Source organism: Rhynchophorus ferrugineus, unplaced genomic scaffold, assembly GCF_030347505.1.
Source record: "Rhynchophorus ferrugineus isolate W39M unplaced genomic scaffold, kcgeb_rfMv2 rfM2, whole genome shotgun sequence".
Taxonomy (NCBI): Eukaryota; Metazoa; Arthropoda; class Insecta; order Coleoptera; family Curculionidae; genus Rhynchophorus; species Rhynchophorus ferrugineus.
In genome coordinates this window covers 23,475,691-23,497,770 of record NW_027472581.1, presented here as the reverse complement: position 1 = coordinate 23,497,770, position 22,080 = coordinate 23,475,691, and the positions used below count along the sequence as shown (strand labels likewise).

General features: G+C 31.6%; 1 protein-coding gene across 1 annotated transcript in view; it reads right to left on the bottom strand.

Moving 5' to 3' along the window:
* Ace (Acetylcholine esterase) overlaps positions 1 to 22,080 on the bottom strand; it is a 331,041-nt gene that overhangs the window by 13,988 nt on the left and 294,973 nt on the right. The gene's annotated exons all lie outside the window — the stretch shown is intronic.

Here is a 22,080-nt window from a genome sequence, read left to right as displayed (position 1 = left end):
ATCCGAATCACATTTTTCCACGGTAGTTTTAAGAGCAAAGTCAATACCAGCAAGTGAATAATTAAATCGTCAAATTAAAACTTTAATATGTAAAGTTTTCGCCGGAGTTTTTATCTAGCCATTCCGATTCCGACTCCACTTAAACCCTTACCATAAAAACCATGATGGAAAAATATTAAAGATGAAAAAGTTTCACAAGAAAATCTCTTTTCGGCTTATGTAATATTAATCTTGTACGTGGCCAGACGGTTAAGAAGGGCATCATCAAATTCTCTCTCATTTTATCTTTTTTAAGGAACCTTTGCCCTTTGCAACTACTTAGATCGCCAAAGTATTATTATATCACTATATAATTATGTATATTTTAGAATACATAGCGAAATTCTCTGTTGAGTTATTAGATAAAAGCGCTAACGCCTATATATTATATCAAGCATGTATTTTGATTAGCGATATCTATTGTTGAAAATACAAAACATCAACGCAAAGTACTGTCGAACCTTACCTAACTTTGATGGTTTTGACATTTTTTACATGAAATTTTTTTTTAACGTTCAACGCTTTTGTTATTTGGTTTGAATGAATCTGCGAGCGAAGCCCATCATATACTTTCAAAGAAACATGGTGATGCTTCTCCCTCATATTCTAAGTGGCAGTTTTAGTTTCAGTGACTTGTGGTCAATTCTATGTCAATGAAAAAGAATGGTCAGGTAGACCAAAAAGACATAATTAATTTCAAGACTTATTGAATAAGAACGTAATTCAAAGTCTTAAACAACTTTCAGATAGCCTAGTAGTTGATAAATCCCCTGTTTCCAGAAATTTACATGCGAAGGGAAAGATTCAAAAAATGGAAAAATAACTACCATAAGAATTGACCGAAAATATCATTTTTAACTGTTTCAACATTCCCCTTTCACTGCTTGCTATGCAAAAAGAGTTTTGCTATGGAAGTTTTCTGTAGCGTATAGTGACAAGCGATGAAAAGTGAATTTGCTATGGCAATCCCAAGCGAAAAAAAGTATGGGTTAATCCAAGAGACTGAATAGTGGAATAAATTGAGCGATACATTGTAAAAAATCAGAAATAGAGAGTAATAGAAGCGAAATCATCCATTAGCCTCATCGCTCTTGCTCGGCACGTTCCAAGAATTGTGAAGTATGCTCTGTTACCAAACATAGCAACTTCTCATTAATTCTTGTTTAGAGCGATGCAGCATGAATTGGTTGGCACATAGTTTTGAAAAGTACGAAAATAGATCGATGATTGGATCGCGGTCTAACATGAAGGGAAATTATTTTGATTACTATAGAATGTTTTTTACAGTATATGCGAATCAAAAGAAATAGGGAAAACAGAATATATGTACTTAATAACTTGACTAATCAACCTCCAGCAACAAATATATAGTCTATTCAAAATAACAGTTAACTCGCGTCATCACGATGCCTGTTGTCTATCGCAGACTGTAAATTCCTTTTAAAATTAGTCAGTATTTTTCCTTCTCATTTTATTATAGTTTAAAAAAGATACAATCGGCCTATAAAATTCGTCTTCAAAATGTTAATAATTAATTACAGGTTCTATAACAATATACAAGCGAACATTATTTTGGCGCTTTGCTTATTCTAATAAATTTAAAATCGCTACTTTATATTTCGCGTTACTTTAAGCGAAAAGGGCAAAGTCATTATATAGTCGAAGTCAGAAATAGATTGCGTCTCTAATCAGTTATTTTGAAGGGGTATAAGATAACAGGTCATATTAAAAGCTCCCCGCCTAACATATAGATTAACATAAACCCTCAAAAGATGCGTCTATAAAGTTGACAGCTGTCGGATCATTAGTTTGTGAATTTTAGCATTTTTAGTGAAGCAAATTTTGTTATTGTAAAAAAAATGATAAAAAGGAATTTGAAGTGTTGATAAAATATTGCTTTTTGAAGAGAAAAAATATAGTTGAAGCAAAAACTTGGCTTGATGCCGAGTTTCCGGACACTGCCCCAGAAAAATCATCGATCAAGGATTGGTATGCTAAATTAAGACGTGGTGAAACACGGTGAACGCAGATGCTCAAAAGAGGTTGTTACCGATGAAAACATTTAAAAATTTTACAAAATGATTTTGAATGACCGTAAATTGAAATTGAATGAAATATCAGACACTGTAAAGATATCAACTAAACGTGTACATTATACCATTCACGAATATTGTATGAGAAACGAGTATGAGAAAGGTCGGTGCCGCGCGAGCTCACTTTTGACCAAAAATAACGACGAGTTGATTCGGAGCAGTGTTTGAAGATCATCAAGCGTAATAAACCTGAGTTTTTGCGTCGATATGTGACAATGGATGAAATATGGCTGCATCATTTCACTTCGAAATCCACTCGACAGTCATCCGAGTGGACTGCACACGATGAACATGTTCCAAAGTGTGGGAAAAGGCAACAGTCGGCTGGCAAGGTTATGGCGTCTGTATTTTGGGTTGCGCATGGAATAATATTTATTGATTATCTTGAACAAGGAAGGACTATCAACAGCGACTATTACATAGCGTTGTTGGACCGTTTGAAGGGCGAAATCGCCGAAAAACGGAAAAATATTTGAAAAAAATGCAAGTGCTGCTTCACCAAGACAATGCACCGTGTCACAAGGCGGTGAAAACATTGGCAAAAATCCATGAATTGGGCTTCGAATTTCTTCCTCATCCACCGTATTCTAGATCTGGCTCCCAGCGACTATTTCCTATTCTCACATCTCAAAAGAATGCTCGCTGGGAAGAAATTTTCGTCGAATGATGAAGTGAAGGCCTATTTTGAAGCAAAGGACCAATCGTACTACAAAAATGGCATCGAACAGTTGGAAGGTCGCTATAATCAGTGTTATCACCCTTGAAGGGAATTATGTTGAATAAAAAAAAACTAATTTTGCCAAAAAAATGTTTTTTACTATGGTAGGCCGGGGACTTTTCAATTGACCTGTTAGTAGATGCCTTCTATTGTCAGCAAAATGCGTTGGATAGGTAAGGATTAGAGTTAAGTCCAAGAGTGATTACTATGGAGTAACTATAACGAGTAACAGTGACAATTTACTCCATAGTAACGTGGGAGGAATAAATGAAGCAAAAAATGTTTTTGCTCGAGATTGAAAATCCCAATAAGTTGATCGGCAAAGGCTGTAATTAAAAAATTGCTTGCAAAACATAAATAACTATTTGAAGAAGCCATGCTATAGGTTGAACTGTTTCAAATAATTACTCGGTAAATATAAATGAAATGTTTAATTGCGTTTATGTAATTTACTTTTTCAGAAATAGGCCTGAAAAAAGATACTTAGTAGATGAGATGGTTAAACAATATGGCCACAAAGTATAATCTTCCTCTCTATAATTGCATAAGCAATCGAATTGATATGGGCTGTGACAAAGAATTATTACAATGGGCATGCATGTCAAAAAGGATATAAATGCAAGAACTGTCCGGGTATGTAGAAAGAAGCATTGTCTACAATAACACCTTTGGTTTAGATAAACTCCACCAGACACACTGAAGAAGGAATTGGCAAATAATGGAATCGTGTACAAGTGTCAGTTATATTGGATATTAACAGTTTAGTTATTGGTCTGAGTAGTGATTCAGTAATTGTCAGTAAGAATTATAATTTTTGGATGTGGCATGAATCCAATTGCTATAATCCAATGCTAATAATTACCAAAATAGGGTGATTAGAGTTGAAGGAATTCAAGTTGAGTATATAAATAATATAAAATTACTGCCAAATGTAGTGTTGAAGAGACTGAAACATTTATACATAGATATGTGCGTATTTTTTTAGATTATAAATGAGTATTTGGATAAAATGTGTGTGGGTAGAAGGTATACTAACCGTTCTTCAGATATGGTAAATACACTATGGAGAATGCTAAATAACTAAGTCCACAGGTAGTAACAGAAGAAGCTAAGGAGATATACAATGATATTAAAATGACTTGACAAAGTACCACTGCAATTAATGAGAAGAAAACTAAGTAAATATGCTCTAAATAAAATTAAAATACATTACTTGGATATATAATTGTTGGTGATGTGGATTAGGCCTACAGGGGATACTACTATATAAAAATGCGCCTAAAAATGTAACTCATGGGTTATTTGGAAAAGAGTTCAATATATAAACCTATCTAATAAGCTAATCTACAAATTATTGTTGCCGTATAATTAACTGTAGTTTAAGTCCTTCGATAATATATGCATTTGATGCACTGTAATATTAAAATATTTGATAATATTATATTTGTTGCGCTAGTTTATTTATATTACAATTTCGTTGTATGTCAAAGCCAAAATGAATTAAAACTCAATATTGAGGTGATAACATCGCGACGTTTTGATGTCACACATTTAGATGACGCGAGTGCCCTATTGAATGTATTGAGATGTTCGATAAAATCTGAGACCCTTATGTACAATGAATCATATACATAGACAGTAAACGATTTATAAAAACAACGCGTAACACACAGCCTACTGCTGCATCCAGTAAATTAATTTAGAAGGATTTACTTCACATGCTTTATTATTTATTAAGTCTAGAAACAACAAATAGTCAAAACACAGAAAAATTAGCAATCGACAGCCTTAATATTGTAGGCCCGTCGAGATTTTTCATACGAAGCAGCTATTTATAAAACGTATAGAGAGTTATGTGGCAATAAACTGGCAGCCAGCCATGAAATAAACTCAGCGTGAGAATATTGACACAGAAAATGCTTTTGCCCAACGAATCCTGATTGATGCCAAGCGACAGTAGGGGACGCTCGTGGCTGTCTTTTTTTCTATAATAAATGAGAGCTGAGTAACAGAAAGTTTATTATATTTTTTCGATTAATCCGACGTGACGGATCGAATCGATTTAAAAGAAATATTAAAAGTCCGAGAAGAATAAATCTTATTCGTTTTCGAAATACATGTTTTGATTAATATGGGCCGGTTGACGTAACGATCTTAATCGCGATGTTGTTATCTGTTGAAGTTGCGTTCTTGGATAGCAGGAGCAACAAGTTTTAATACAAAATCAGCGTTGTCATGCTGAAGAATAACATTATCGCATATTTGCTCGTATTCCGGACATTTTCACGCACTTCTAGGCTCAAGAACATCAGTTATAGTCGATAGCGATCCCCATTGATGGTTTCATTGAGTAATGCTTTAAAATCGCCGTCTTAATTTTTTTTCTGCCTGTTGCCCAGAACGATCTTTATCTTCGGTATTAAAGAAACACTTTTAAAACGCCAAAACCAGTATTCATATATTGAAATCACACATTCACTTCACACAGTACCTTAAAGGATTACACAGTACCTCAAGGATTACTACAGCTTGGCCGAATCTGCTTATTAGTTCAGAGGTAGATACCACTCTTTCTCTAGTATTATTGGCATGTCTGCTCCAACTATCTATTCTTAGGACTTTGGTCATTCCTTCATCAATTCTCAATATATACGTCTCTATGGCGCGAACTGTTTCATGATATACTATACATTAAACTATTTGGTTGTTCAATCAGTTCAATAGGTTGGAATACAAATAATTATTGACATGAACATACAAATTGATAGATGTACAATCTTATCGTTCCAGTTTGAAAAGGTAAAATGTTCTGCAAATTATCCTCTAAGCTAGCTGTTATGTTTCGTTTGATTGTGTGTTCGACGAAATAATTTGAACAGTGTTCGGAGGGTAAGTAGATAAAGATATATAAATCTAGCTAATAAACGGTATGCTGAGGAAATATTTACAAATATGATACTATTTACAGATTAAATTAGAGTTAGTAGCCATAATGTTATGGAAAATTTACAGGCATTGATGCAAACATGATTTTAGAAACATTTAGAATTATATAAATGCATTTAATTAAAGAAACATACTAATAAGCTAGTACAGAATACAGAATAGTTATAAAACTCACTAAAATAATTAGCTGATTATTCTAGATATTAAATGACCCAATATCATCGATAAAACTGCAATAATAAAAACTCCTAAAGTACACTAAATTAGTATGAAATATTGATATTATTAAGTCTAAATAAATTGGAAGAAAATTATACAAGCATTTAATAATATCAAGATGACCATTTTATATATATTTATATATATCCTAAATACTGTTAATATTAATCCATAGTATATATGACATGTTCTATAGACTTATCATATAATGCGAACATACGAGTACATGAAACGATGAAAAGTATATGGAGGCTACTGGATCAAACATATATGGTTACAGGAATAAAGATTAGTGCAAAAGCGCATTTCTTCAATTTCCATTAATGTTTAGACTATATAAGGATGAAAAACTAATAATATTATAATAAATTAGCAATAATGTTGAAATGATCATAAGATATACTCCAAAAAGGAACACACAAAAGTATAAATAATGCTTCTCTATGAAGTCAACGAAATATTCCTCCATAAACAATAAAAAATTAATTAACCAACCAAATTTAATAGAACCAAGGACACCACATATTATATGATTGTATATGGTAAATAGTATGCAAAGGTAATAAATACATTATTATTAAATTGCCACTTACGTTAAATTAGTGGATCCAATTGACCTTAACCTACCCGAATATTGACTTTTCGTTTGAATAAATTATTTCGACAATAAAACGAATACTATAACATCGTAATAATTACAAAGCCGCTAAATAGTGATATGTTTATTATTATGTGTTTTTATATCTGCAAATATTTTAAGAAATCAAGTATAGACGCAATCAAATATACAGTAGGGTAGTATATATTTCAGTGACATACACATGTAGAGATGAACTCCCCGATAAAACTTCAGCACACTAAATAATAATTATTTCAACATTTAATACTTGCAAGTGTTATTATCAAGATTCAAGAAAAGATCCCATAATTTTAGCTCGCAGACAGTTGTATGGGCGAACTGTTATATGTTGGGTTGCTATAGGTTTTGAAGGAAAGACAGAAATTCAATTCATTTCTGGAAAATTAATGGTATAAGTTATATTAGAATGATCCAAGAACAATAAGCCAAATACGGAACCTTTTGTCTCTTGGGGAATACCATACTATTTATAAAGACCAATTCAGATTATTGTCATCGCTAATTGTTCTGATACAGGATGGAGGCTCACATACATGTACCATTGTATCAAGAGCGAGTATGTTTTAGGATATTTTAAATATTAAAAGAAAAAAATACAGGAACATGCGAACAACAATGTTTATGTTAGAATTAGGTAAACACGAGTACATCAGTTAATTTTTTTAACTTTCGGTTTTCATTGCAATTAACTGCGAAAAAAATATAAATATGTACACACGTGTTTAAAAACAGTTTTTTCTTAGTCCCCTGTAACAGTAACAACGGAAAATGTTCTTTGAACAAAACTTTCCTACAAACAAGGGAAAAAAGTTATCGTCGAGGGTTTCAAAACCTAATTCGAGACTTGTATTACCAAAGGCGAGCGTAATATTTCGGCCAGTCAGCTTCTGTGCATACGTACCCATACACATACACTCACACACGGCCAGAGAGAAAGAGACGAACGCGCTTACACTGGCACAGACACACATCCATCGATCTGGGGATCCCGGGGGAGGCGACCATCCTTACATCTCCTACGAAGTGGGCCCCGTCGAGGAATATATTTGACTGTCATAGGCGTCAACGAATAGCAAAAACGCTTTATAGGTTAAAAAGTGTCATCATAAAAAAATGAATTCGAAATCCTTTCATCTCGCCGTCTGCAGATGATAAAACTGACAGTAGAAAAATATGGTTGCGTATCGATTTGATCTTTTGATGTGTTGGTGTTTGAAATGCCGACGTTTAGGTGGGATCAAGTCTCCCATAATAGTCTAGAAACTAATATTTTGTAAGTATTAATTTCTCTTAATACGTAACCTTAATTTTATGTCATTTTATTTTATTTATCAGATTGAAAAAAATTAAGAGGACTGTATTGATATCGTCGTAAGCTTAACACTACCTCATTCCTTGATGTTGATTTAGAAATTAATGAAACGCTTATTGCCCATTAATGTAATATAAAAAATATTCTGTGTTAGCATCACTTCAAGCCTTGGTAAGAGTAAAGGTTGTTGTTCAAAGTTTACTTTAATGTTGGTAAAGATCTTATAAATTATATAAAATTTCGTAGATTGTTAAACGTTATACAAAGAGAATGGACAAAATAACATTAATTATAATATTAATATTATTAATATAATAATAAAATAATGTTAAAAAGGTACTGAACCACCTTTGGGCTCTTAAAACAGCTTCAATTCTCTGTGGAATAGATTCGTAAAGTGTTTAAATAGTTCTCAATGGAATATTGTCCCATTCTTGTAAAAAAACCACTGTGAATTGCGTCAATGATGTTGGAGGTGGAAATGTATTCTTCACTCTTTGTCCCAAAACTTTCCATAATGGTTCAATTACTATATTGAAGTTATATTTATATACATGAAGTCGAGTGTTGTTCGGAAACAATGTAAACGATGATTGATAGGAGCATACCACATTCCTCCAGTCATGCAATAAAATATCATATCTAGCATGGTGTATTGCATATTATTTAGTCTATCTCCTGTATTTATGTTCAGTAAGTATTAGCACTCTATTTGAAGTGATAACATAAGATTGTTATGTTATCACTTCAATTTACAGGGACTACAGGGACCATAATATATAAAATTTCAATTTTGTGTGGGTATTTTCTGGTTAAAAATAGATCTGTAATTTTTACCACTACAATTTAAGCTCTTAGAAATCGTTTAAAACAAGTATCTTTTTATATAATCTATTAATTAGTCTATCTGCCACAGAAGTTGGTGTAGGTACCACTTAAATATTATTCCTTTATATCAAGAACAATTTGAAATGGTAGCGTTTCTCCATACCAGAAGAAATAAATGAGTAATTCTTTTTGATTTTATTGAAATTACAGTGCTATGTTTTCCCATATGCAAGGGAAATAAGTAGTATACATGATATTAATTATTATTATATAAGGTTAGGGAAAATATTTTTTTATTCACATATGTCTAACGATACATATGGACTGAAGTGTATTTAAAGGTAACAGTCCCTAGAAAATTTTATATATACAATTAATCGTTTACTCACTCAGAAGCTTTACAAATAAGGATCTAAGAGAGTCGCTACATTCTACGACTTCTTTTTTTGTTTTTGGCTTTCCAAAGTGCAAGATGTAGTACAGGCTCATCCAAATTTGTGTTATGATATTGGCGACGAGTGAATAAAAAAAGATTGGCTTGCTCGCTTTATTTCAGGAGCAATATTAGCAAGCATGTCAGTAAATTAAATATTTCGTTGTAAATCTAACCATTTACACAAAACTGGATAATAATTAAAAAGTTTCTATACTGGCGTTCCATACGCATTATGTACCGCAGCTGGAATTAAACGAACTCCACCATAGTTAGGAATGAACCAACAATTTTTAATTGGTTGTTATTATTAAATGCAATAAAATGTGCGCATAAAGATGAGAAAAATATCATGACTTTCAACTACGAGAAACTTCACAAAACGGTTGCACAGTCAAGGATTGTTGTAACGGATTGAAAAGGAGTTGTTCACCATGGGTTACTCAAACGTGACCAAGCAATAACTTCTATTCTCTACTATTAACAACAAATACGAGCGATAGGAATGGCGCGGTATTGCATCATGACAGCGTTACACACAAAGTGATAGAGGTATCAATTAAAACAGCACATTTTTCATTGTTTAGTGTAAACATTTTCTTACAATAAATTCCCCTTGAAAAGCATGGAAAATTCGTAAATACTTTTTAGTTATACAACCAGTTATAATATGTTGGCACTAGTTAGTAGTTTAGGCTAAATGATATGGCTTGGTGAATGGAGGTAAAACCAAATGAAACAGTGGTGTTTACATTATGTGACCGTTATTTATTGGCAATATAAAAAAATGTGAAAAATACAATTAGATAAAACGGATGGCAGCGGTGTTATCTGGAGAGGAGGCTTGGGCAGTAGATGGTGGCACGTCTAAACCAACCGATGGTTGAGCACTGAATGAATCGAAATACCCTTCAATCACATCCCAGATAAACGTCTCGGGGTTGCCGCCAGCTATTCGTTATCGAGTTCTAGTTGGCGCTGCTGGCACCCCGCCCGTGTTCAACATCTGGGATTATATTTCTAGGTATTTTGTAGACCGTTATTCCACGATGTAAAATTCGACATGCCTCAAGGTCGCTACAGTAGTAAGAAAATTGCGTTTGTTTATTTTTAATAAAATTTGTTTTATTTGCTACTAAACTAAATAAAATAACCACTGAAAATTAAAATCAGGAGGTAATAAGTAAAGATCCCCAGGTTTGATTTATATAACCAGGAACTACTCAAACTGAACTATTAAGCTCTCTCTCTTGCTGATAATGTTTGCTGTATTTTATATTACATTAAACGAACTATTATTTCTGTAAAATGGCACAACGAATTAATAACTAAAACGTTTCATAGATTAAAAATATTTCTTAATTAAATGCGCGAAATATTGAATTTTATTATTTAGTTAACTGAAGTGTTTAAAGAATGATTATTGATGATTTCTAAAGACTGAGATTAATGGATAGACGTTTGATTGGTTATATTTCTTTTCAGTACTTTGACAAATAATTTTTTTATTATTTGAAAGCGTAAACAAAACGTAAAATGTTTCCTTTCAAACTATTTTTTGGCGGAAGTGTTATACACACATCATAAAGAATTGAAACCATAAAAATCCCATGAAACTTTCTAGTTGACCTACGAGCTAAAAGCAACATTTTTGATACACTTCTGTCCATAAAATATTTACCGGATTTATAAGAACGGCCTATAAAATAAATAAAACACGATATGAATAATTTTCGACCGGCTTGGAAAAATGTTCCCGGGGAAAACATGATAATTTAGAATTATTATTTGGTTTATTTATTTGAAATGCACGTATTTCAACAACTCACACATATTTCACTAACAACCTCGAGAGAGATTCCCGCGCCTGCAAAATACAAATTGCCTTTTTAGGGCATTCTTTGCCACAGGGTTAAAAGTAATCATTATAAAAGGGTTGCCAACTAAGCTCCCACAAATAAGTATGGTGTAATTATCTAGAAAAAGCCAAATTTTTCAACCTTAATTGTAACGTTTCACTTTTAATATGTTGAAGATAAATTATGCGAACCCTAGAGATAAGTAACTCTTTCTGAACTTTTCTCTGTTTTGAGTACTGGCTGACCGAAAATATGACTGAATATAAAAGTTGAGTATGTGCGTGAGGGAGAAGAGGATTTTATTCTTCATTGACATACTTTACTGGATTTTATTCAGATAATGTTAATACAAGGTTGCGGCTCAAAAACTGTTATGTTTGTTCAAATTACTGCGTGAATGTCAATATTTCAATAATAGCAATACCAATATATGCCAATTAGAGATTACAGGGAAATAAAGATGATGTAGTATATGATTTGTTTATTCTGCGCACGTACATTACGAGGCCCCTGATTTGATTAGATTTGTTATGTACTAATTCCATAGAACTACTTGTAATAAATTTATAAATTATGGCAAATTGTATGGTTATATTTTCACTTAATTATTAATTTCTTATATACGGTCGAGGGACGAACAAACTGTAGCGAAGCTATTATGAATAAATATCTGTTAGTATTCTATACTCGTATATTAATGGAACAAAATTCATTCGAAAACATAACTCAAATTATACTGTTATTACAAATTTTAAAATATTCTACATGTGACCATATCAACATATTTACCAAGATTGGCCAAAAGTTTTTAATGCTCATATAATAGTACATATTGTAAAATATAGCTGGTTATACAACACTGTTTGGCAGGGCTTGTTAAATCTATATATATCAATATTAATATCATGGTCCTTAGTAGTAGTTAGAGATGACGGCTACCAAGAAAAATATCTATAACCCTTACCATTAAATACCGAAATACAGTAATCCTTTAAAATAAAGGTTTTCTATAAGGTTTAAAAAATACATTTAATTTTTTTGAAAAAATATCGATAAATCGATATATAAGTCAAAGAAATATTGGCCAAAATAATGATATTTTTTTAAAAAAATATCGATATATAGATATGTTGATGTTTTTTCGGCATCCCTAGTAGTAGTTACCAAAAATATTATGTGTATATTCATAGATAAGAGTATGCAAAGAGTAGGTACTGACAATATTGCAGATAATATTGTATTGTATATGTCTGAAGCATGAAATTGAAGCATGAATATTGTCTTTAAGATGTTGAATCGTTTCGTTGAATCTAGTCCTTGCTCTTCCATTTCAGGCACAAGAAAATTTTTAATCATATCTTGGTGCCGTTCACCAGTAACGGTAACAGCAACACCTTGGTCATTTTCCACAAAATAGCGATCAATGATGTTTCCAGCATTTATACCACACCATACAGTTGTTTTTAGTGGATGTAATGTTACTTCATGAATTAATTGAGTATTCTGTGTTACGTAAAACTGACTGTTCTGTATATTAACGTGGCCACTGAGAAGAAAACGTCCACTTTAGACGAAAATTCGTCAATTTCACCAGACAGCCTCAGGATTGTATTAGTGTAATCAACTCGTTGATCAGGATCTCTCCGTAGTAATTTTTGGAGTAATTGAATTTTGTACGGGAACATTTTCAACCCAGTTTGGGGGGGTCTGCCTGGTCTGCTAATTGATGTTTCTGGAAACTCTGCAACAGACAACAGACGTCGGTTGTCTTTCAGAACAGGGCCTGTCTGTTGTCGTACCATACTGTCTAAAATTCGCTTGTAAACGATAAATTGTGGTTTTGTGAGACTCGACGAATAGGATATTTTTCACGCAATTTCCGCTGAGTGGCAATAACGGAACGATTATTTTCAATAAATATTGTTACTATTTTTGCTCGTTCTTGTGGCGTACTTTCAGTTTTTCGAGAGGTTAAACTGGATTTTCGTGTGTTAAGCTTTGGTATCTATTCTCTTCTAACTTTGTTGTTACTCCAAATTATTCTCTGATATTGATATTACAATTTCTATTTTCGAATCGTTTAGGCCATCACCATTATAAGCTTTTAAAAGTATCCGATGGGTCTTCAGTAGAATTCTTCAAATCAAATCCAAGCAATTAATGTCGAAAATATAATCTTGAGCTTTCCGTAATTAGCGTCTTTATACACTGAATGATTCAATAATAATAAGCGAAGACCGTCCAAATGTCTCATTAAAAGGCCGGGTATTTATTAAATTTTTTGGAGGGCTAACTTGAGTATCATATTTGCTAACAACAAAAATATAGATGTATTATTACTTTTAAAATAAACACAACAATTATTTTTATCGAATTTCGCTTCATCACCACAGATTTTGTATTACTCTGAATCATGAACGAAAAGCTAGGCCGCTGGTTTGCATAAATTCAAAAGCAAAGTATTGTTTATATCTCAAAACCAAACCTAACCAAATATATATATATATATATATATATACTATATATATATATATATATATATATATATATATATATATATATATATATATATATATATATATATATATATATATATTCAGATATACAAGACTAATAAAATAATATTTAATAATAACATTTGAAATTATTATTTAAAGTGTTTAAAGTACTATAAAATGTAATTAAAAATCATAAAACCGCGTTATATATTTAATAAAATAATAAATGGCGTGTAATATTTTATTAAGCCACCTCTTTATATAAACGATTGCTTTTATCTTTCCTGATAAATTAGATTAAACTTTTCTTCTACCGTGAAAGCATACGGTAATGCCTTCTCCGAGTTTCGGAAAGCAGGGAAAACTTTTCGGTAACGCTTTGTTCGTCCAACGACAGAAATTAATTTAATTTAAACGAAATGTTGATTTTAATAACGGCTCCGTCTATAATTCAATTAAATAAACTTGATACGGATATAACACAGATCGCTGAAGGAATGATGAAATTCATTCCTGTGACAATTACGTTTAAGTGGTATTTAAAACTTCATATAGGATTGTAAGCAGAGCATATTTAATAATATGTCTATCACATTGCCATTTGTGGTGTTTTTCAATAACTTTAAAATGGAAATTTATATATATATATATATATATATATATATATATATATATATATATATAAATATATCCAGCTCGTTGAGAGATGTAAGTCATCCTTACATACACTGTTAGGAAACATAAGATTTAAATGGTGAAAAGATACCCCATGAAGAGGACAAATGAAATGTTAAGACAAAGGTAAACGTTAGAATAACGATTTATTAGGTTTATTAAGTTATTAGTTTAGTCAAATTAATATTTTTTAAATAAATAATTGCAGATATGTTATTGTGAATGGTACAAACAGGCATGGCATTATTTCTGGAGCTGAGTTAGTGTTTGTTTATTTGTCAAATATATATTAAATGTTTGCGTTTTATGTAGTTTACTTTTTACCAGAAACAAGCCTAAAAATATACACAGTAGAAAAAGTATACACTGATTTTGATAAACTCCATCAAACAGTCAGAAAAATAAATTGACAAATCGTGGAATTGTGAGCAAGTGTTGGATAGATTATAAATTGATTAAATTATTAATTTATGAATAAATTCAGTAATTGACTTGAACAGATATCTTGATAGTGAAAGTGATAGTGATTGAATAAAAGTTTTTTGTTTTGGGCTTATGGCTCAATAGTGACAATTACCAATACAGAATAATAAATGGAGAAACAAATATATATGTGTGTGTTAATATATGTAATTAATATAGGATAACTGTTGAAAATCATATTGTAGAACGTGAAAGATTTGTATGCATTAGATAGATAATATATAGTTGCTCAGAATATAGATTAGCATTGGGTAAGACTTAGGGATGTAGCAAACATATCGATATATCGATGGGCTAATATTTCACTATTTTTATTTCTTCTTAGAAATATCGATATTTTTTTCCTCAGATATATCGATATATCGATATATTTTAAAGAATGCCGAAAACAATATATTGATATTTTTTACCTCCGATATATAGATATATCGAGATTTTTTTAAAAATATCTAAAACGATATATCGATATTTTTTAAATATCGAAATATCGATATTTTTTTCGGTAGCCAACACCCCTAGTTAGAAATGAGGAGGATGGAATTACTACTAACTTTTTTGCAGATATGGCAAAAACATTAGAGAGAATGCAAATCTAAATTTATGAAGAAAATGTAAGAAGGCAGAAATAGAAAAAAACTAGGGGGGTAATACAGTGATATCAAAATGACTGGACAAGGGAACATAGGAATTAAGAAAACAAGTTCTATACATAAAAAGGTAAATGTGCTCTCTAATGAAAACAAAGTACATTTCTCAGAGGTATTTATTATTTAGGCAGATTTGGCCTCCAGGGGATACCACTACATCATAAGCACACCTAGAACTTTTTCTCATAAGTGGTGTAGAAGGGTTCAATATAAATATGATAGAGCAACTCTAACCTACAAACTATTGCGGCTGTTTAATTAACCGCAGTTTAAGTCCTTTAAATAATATATAGATTAGAAGTACTATAATGTTAAAATGAATTATATATTACAATATTATTTTTGTTTCATTATTTAATTTAAATTAGTATTTTGTTATGTTACTGTCAAAACAAACCAAACCTCAAATTTGATATAGCAACATTGCGCCGCTGTGACGTTTTAGTTTTGCGTTTGTTTTTGCAAAATCAACGTGTCTTTGAACCTATTTTGGTTGCTTTTCGATCAATGGACAGTTTAAATTGATCATATGTTATCGGTAATGGTCAGTATCAACTATTTCTGCAGGCTTCAACAGTTCATAATATATTTCTACATATTTACGAATACTAATATATATTTTATAAGGATATTTTTGTTATAATATTTTCATATGAATTTTATTTTTGTTTCATTTCTGTATGATGCACATGTGAGCAGAATTTTTATATTTCATGACAATGCAAATAGAAGTTTTTAAATAAAAAAAATGCTTTGAATATTAAAAAAACACATTTTTTTAAATTAATATCTCCCAATTATTTGGCATTCTTTTTATATTAATGTTAATGTTTTTTTAGTGGATCTATTAACCCACATATCGGCATTGTAGGTGGACTCATTATGTCAGAAAAGTCAGAGAATTAATGACACATACTTTTAGCAATCATGTCATTTTAAATAATAGACCATAGCCGACATAATTGTCTAATATCACGCTATGAGATGATTATCTCCGGGAGCATGTGCTGCTGGATATCAGGCGGTTTTTACCTTTTGTTTTGTGTCGGCTGCTTGATATTTGTATAGGTAATTAATATAAATCATAATCCAAGTTTTTCTAGCTGTAACTTTGAGTATAAACAAAGACATTTTTCATGATATTTTTTATATATGAAATAAGTATGTACTATAAAGTTTTTTAAAAATTTACTGTAGTGATTACATAATATCTATTATTTAAAATTATTATTATTATCATTTGAAAATGTCTATCTTTTGTTATCTATAAACTTTAAATGTTTTAACCAAGCACTAAATGTCTCGTTAACTGCCATAACAAAGATTACAATTTTATAAGACTGAAAGTTCTGTATAGATACATCGTTGAGAATTTCTAGCCAAAATCAAAATCCTAGTGATTCCAGTATCTTTTTAAGTAATGGTTTTGACGCCATTCTATAAGCATATTTCGTATAATTCAGCATACTGTCCTATAGTCTTCCCTGATTCTGTCCAAATGTATCTGTTAAGTCATTGTTTAATTATTTTTCCATGCAACATTTGTCACCAACATCCACTACGTTAATTTTTGAGGCAAAATTTCAAAGTCAAAACAAGTTTCGAAACATGATATAATATTTATGTTCATATGATATCGATGTTTGCTTTTATTATAAATATCTGTATTAATATATCTGTACAAATATATGTATCTTAATACACACGTTAAATGTTCCGAGTTATTTTTCTGTTTGACCTGTATCTTCCAATGATACGCCAAGATGTTCTATTGTATTTCAAGTTCACTTTTAAATTTCCTAAAATATTATTTTTAATCAAACGACATTTTTCAATAGTCTTTCATTTTTAAAGCATAGAACTGTTTCATTTTTAAAGCATAGAACTGAACTAGCTGCTTTCTTAAACAATGACAGGTCATAGTTAGTTTATAAAGGAACATTGTTCACATAAATTTCTATGTCTTGATGATTTTTCTTGAATTTTTCCAATTTTCTGCATCAAAAAGAAGCATTCCCCTCTAGACCAATAGAACTTATTGGCACATAATTAGATACGTTTATTCATTCAGAAGAATATCATACTGTGTCTAACTGGGAAATATATAAGGACATTTTTCAATACAATTTTTTAACTTAACGCATAAAGCTAAACTAACTGCTTCCTTAAACTACAACAGGTCATAGTTAGTTTATAAAGGAACATTGTTCACATAAATTTCAATGTCTTGATGAATTTTCTTGAATTTTTCAAATTTTCCACTTGTTTTCATTTCCCTCTAAACCAATGGAACTTATTGGCTCAAAACTACTTATGTTTATTCACTGGGAAAAATATCACGCTTTGCCTAAGTCGCAAATATAATTGTGATGAAATGTGGGAAACAGGTAAAATTTCTATTCCTTTCGTCACTTTGAACCCTCAGTATCATCGTCTTCAAAACGGTGGATCCCACCTATTAAAACAAACGAAATAAATAATTGGGCTAGAAGCAATAAAGAGAAGGCCGACATTTTCTCAAAAAATGTTTTTAAACATTTCCAGTCTCAGCTACATAAAGATGACGAAAATAAAATGACTAGTTTTCTAGATTCAGCATTTCAAATGATTTATATTAAAAAAACTTCTGGTTAAGACTTAATTACCAGTAAAATTTTAAAAGAACCCAGAAAAGTGTATAAAACTGTTAATATTTATATTTAAGACTATGCTACGAATTAATTACTTCCCTAACATCTGGAAAGTAGTTAAAATATTAATGATTCTCAAACCAGGAAAAATATCAGAAGTTGTGACCTCCTGCCGGCCTATAAGTTTATTACTGATAATCTCGAAAGTTTTCGAGAAAACATAAAGGAGCTAAACTATATGATAGAAAGAAGAAATATTATTCCAGAACATCAGTTTGGTTTTCGCAATAAGCATGGAACTATAGAACAAGTGCATAGATTTGTAAACAAAATAAACACTGACCTAAATGCTAAAAGATATTGTTCAGCTGCTTTCCTAGATATATCTCAGGCTTTTGACAAAGTATGGTATACGGGCTTGCAGGTTAAGTTAAAGAAACTTATCCCCCATCCGGACTATCAGTTACTAAAGTCGTATCTCACTGATAGATATTTGATTGTAAATCAAGGCGATGAACATACCGAATTACATCCCATATAGTCAGGAGTTGCGCAAGGTAGTGTACTTGATCCAGTACTGTATCTTCTGTGTACGGCCGATCTGCCCACCATAAAAATAACTACTGTGGCAACATACGCAGACCATACAGCAATCTTAGCATCCCATGAAGATCCAGTCACAGCATCAATAAACTTACAAACCCACCTAAACACAATTGTGGTTGAAAAGATGGCGCATTAAAGCTAACGAAACAAAATCCACCCATGTAATGTTTACCCTGCTTAGAAGAACATGTCCACCAGTGAATATCAATCATCGTCAACTCCCCTAAGCAGAGCATGTTAAATATCTCGGTATGTACTTGGATCGACGCCTAACCAGGAAGAAGCACATACTCTCTAAACGAAAACAACTTCGAATTAAATGACATCAAATGTATTGTTATTAGTTAACAAGTTATTGCTGTATGAGTCTATAGTCAAGCCTATTTGGTCATATGGAATCCAAATATGGGGTATCGCTAGCAAATCTAAAATATCCATCATTCAACGGTTTCAAAATAAAGTGTTGCGTGCCATTGTTGATGCGCCGCACTATATATCAAATAAAGTGATACAACCCGATAGTCCTCTAGAACCTATATCGAGTGTAATTCAACGTGTTTGTGTGAAGTACTTCGAAAGAGTGTCAGTGCATCCCAATGTACTCGCTATGCGACGTGATAGTGACTTAAACTTAGACTAAAACGTTTAACGCCACCTGATCTGATTACTGGACATATATATACTTTAGAATAAGGTTTAGAATAAGACTAACCGATTAAGATAATATCTTATACAGGAGATCGCTTAACCAAGTGATTTGCCATGTATATGAGAAAGAGTAAAAAAAAAACACTCCACTAACCCCTACTAACTTCAGCAAAAATAAGGCAACGAAAATAATATATTATTATATTAAGGCAACGATATATCATGCTATAAGAATGCTTTTTCAAATTTATAATATATCTTATAATAACCTTTTTTAATTGCATTAAACGATATTTGAGCTGCAGTATGGCTATTAAATGTTTTCACTGAAACATCGAAATTTTTCGAAACATAAAACGTTCTAACTCAATTTGCAAGCAATAATTTATGCATATTGCAACCCCAACTGATGTCACTTCATTTCACGAGACACCAGCAAAATAGATAAATAAAACAAGGTGTCAAAACCGTCTGAAAAATTATTAAAGTGTCTGGAAGACTATCGAGGGAAACTTTATAGGACTTAATCTAATCTCCACTTTAAACTTTTACTTAAGGATTAATAGATAAAGCTGCTTTATTCTTTTATATTTTCGTTGCCCGGGGAACTTTACGGAGGCAGTAATTTTTCTTAAATGCAACTTTTACGCTTCTCAACAATGTTTATCATTCGCGTATTACGTTGCAATTTTTAATTAAAAGGTAATGGGAAGTTTGCATTTATCTGAATGAGGAGCCGAACTGAATGAGAACAAACGTAGATTTACGGGCTTGTTTTGAAAAAAATTGATGGTTATGAATGTTTTTGTTTTTTGGTATTTTAGGGTAATTAGATATAGCTCGGTGAATGGAGGTAAAACGAAATGAAACAATGGTGTTTACATTATGTGACCGTTATTTATTGAAGTGATATAAAAATTTGGAAAATACAAAATAGATAAAACGGATGGCAGCGGTGTTACCTGGTAACGACGCTAGGGCAGTCGATGGTGGCACGTCTAAACCAAACGATGGTCGAGTACTCAATGAATGGAAATACCCTTCAATTACATCCCAGATAAAAGTCTCGGGGTTGCCAGCTATTCGTTATCGCGTTCTAGTTAGCGCTGCTGGCACCCCGCCCGTGTTCAACATCTGGGATTATATTTCTGGGTATTTTGTAGACCGTTATTTCACGATGTAAAATTCGACATGCCTCAAGGTCGCTACAATACTCCCCTGCTGGAATATTACATGCAATTATTTTAAGCAAATAAAAATACAAAAATATATGAAAAAAAATCAAATACAAAATACTGATATACCAAACAAAATGTGCTGCATGAAAAGGGCTCTGAAACATATGATACATCGAAATGGTTGTGGTTGGTACGGTTGCGATCTGGTACGGCTGTTGGTATCTTCCGGTCCTTCAGATACCGTTGCCTCATCGTCGCTTTGGCACTTGAATGTAGTTCGTCGACTACGTTGAAAACAAGCTATTTTTCGGACAGGGCCCCCGTAATCGATGCTGTGGGAGGATCGAATCTTAGCAAAATGGAATGAATTATGACTTCATTCGCTAGCGTCACTTCTCAGTTATTAATGCTGCTCCTACTAATATTTCCTTGGCGAAAATAGATTGGATGGGAAATGAATCTAACTGAAATGTTTACCATTGTTTTGTATTCATAAATAGTTGGTGAAGCCCGCATAAGATTCCAGAAGCGAAGGGAGTATAAAAATCGTCAATAAAAAATCTAAACTATAAAGATTATGTAAATAAACCCACATAAAGTCGTTGAGGAAACCATTGGATTGTTTCATTAATTACTACTTATATTGTATAAAATAAATATATTACTGTTATGACGAGTAGTTTTAGCTTTGGTTTTAAAATGATTATAAATTGTTCTGGAGACGATTGTTGGTAGATATTAATCTGAAAGTTGTACACCACAGGATTAGTTTTTAATGTAACTTATAGTATAGAACAATGTAATAATAAGAGTGTATAAACAGTTCCGTTAAATATGTGTTATTAGTATACTGAACTACCGACTGAAATTCGACTATGAGAAAGAGGTATGAGAACGACTATCAACTGTTTAGTAATTGACTACTTTTTGCTATCGACTGTTTCAGTCGCTATTTTTGGTTCGACTGATTTTACTACTATTTGTCAGTGACCGTTTTCAGTCGTTATATTCGGTCCGACTGATTTTTTTACTATTTACTATCGACTGTTTCAGTCGTAAACTTGTAAATACTATTTTTGTTCTACTTGTTTGATTGTACCGATTTTTAACGTCCTGGCTCTGTCGTCCTAGCCGCGACCTTGACAAAAATGTATCCAATTTATGCTTACATAGATTTATATATAATATATGTAGTTTTATAATTTTTTTGGTAACTTGCTTGTAAATAACAATATATTCTATATAACAGCATTTTGGAACGATATATTTCAAGATTGTTAATATGATAAGGTAAAATGATTAAAATTGGGAATGATAAATAGTAAAATATTTTCACTGTTTTATGGCAATAATAATTAATATTTCGATTATTCTCTCGATTTTTGTTAAAAAATATTTCCGTTCAATAATAAAGCATTTACATTATTTCATTCAGATCATTTTTAATTATGCCATTTAATTACTCATTTAGTAGAACATTTTGTCACACACTTTGAGTACTTTGAAAAACAATAAAAATATATTCGCAGCTTAACTATTTGTTTTTCTTCCTATTCCCGAAATATAAATAGTTACCGTTGTATTTATGGTTATTGTGCATCCTTAGTTTTTATGTTTTGCCTAAGTTC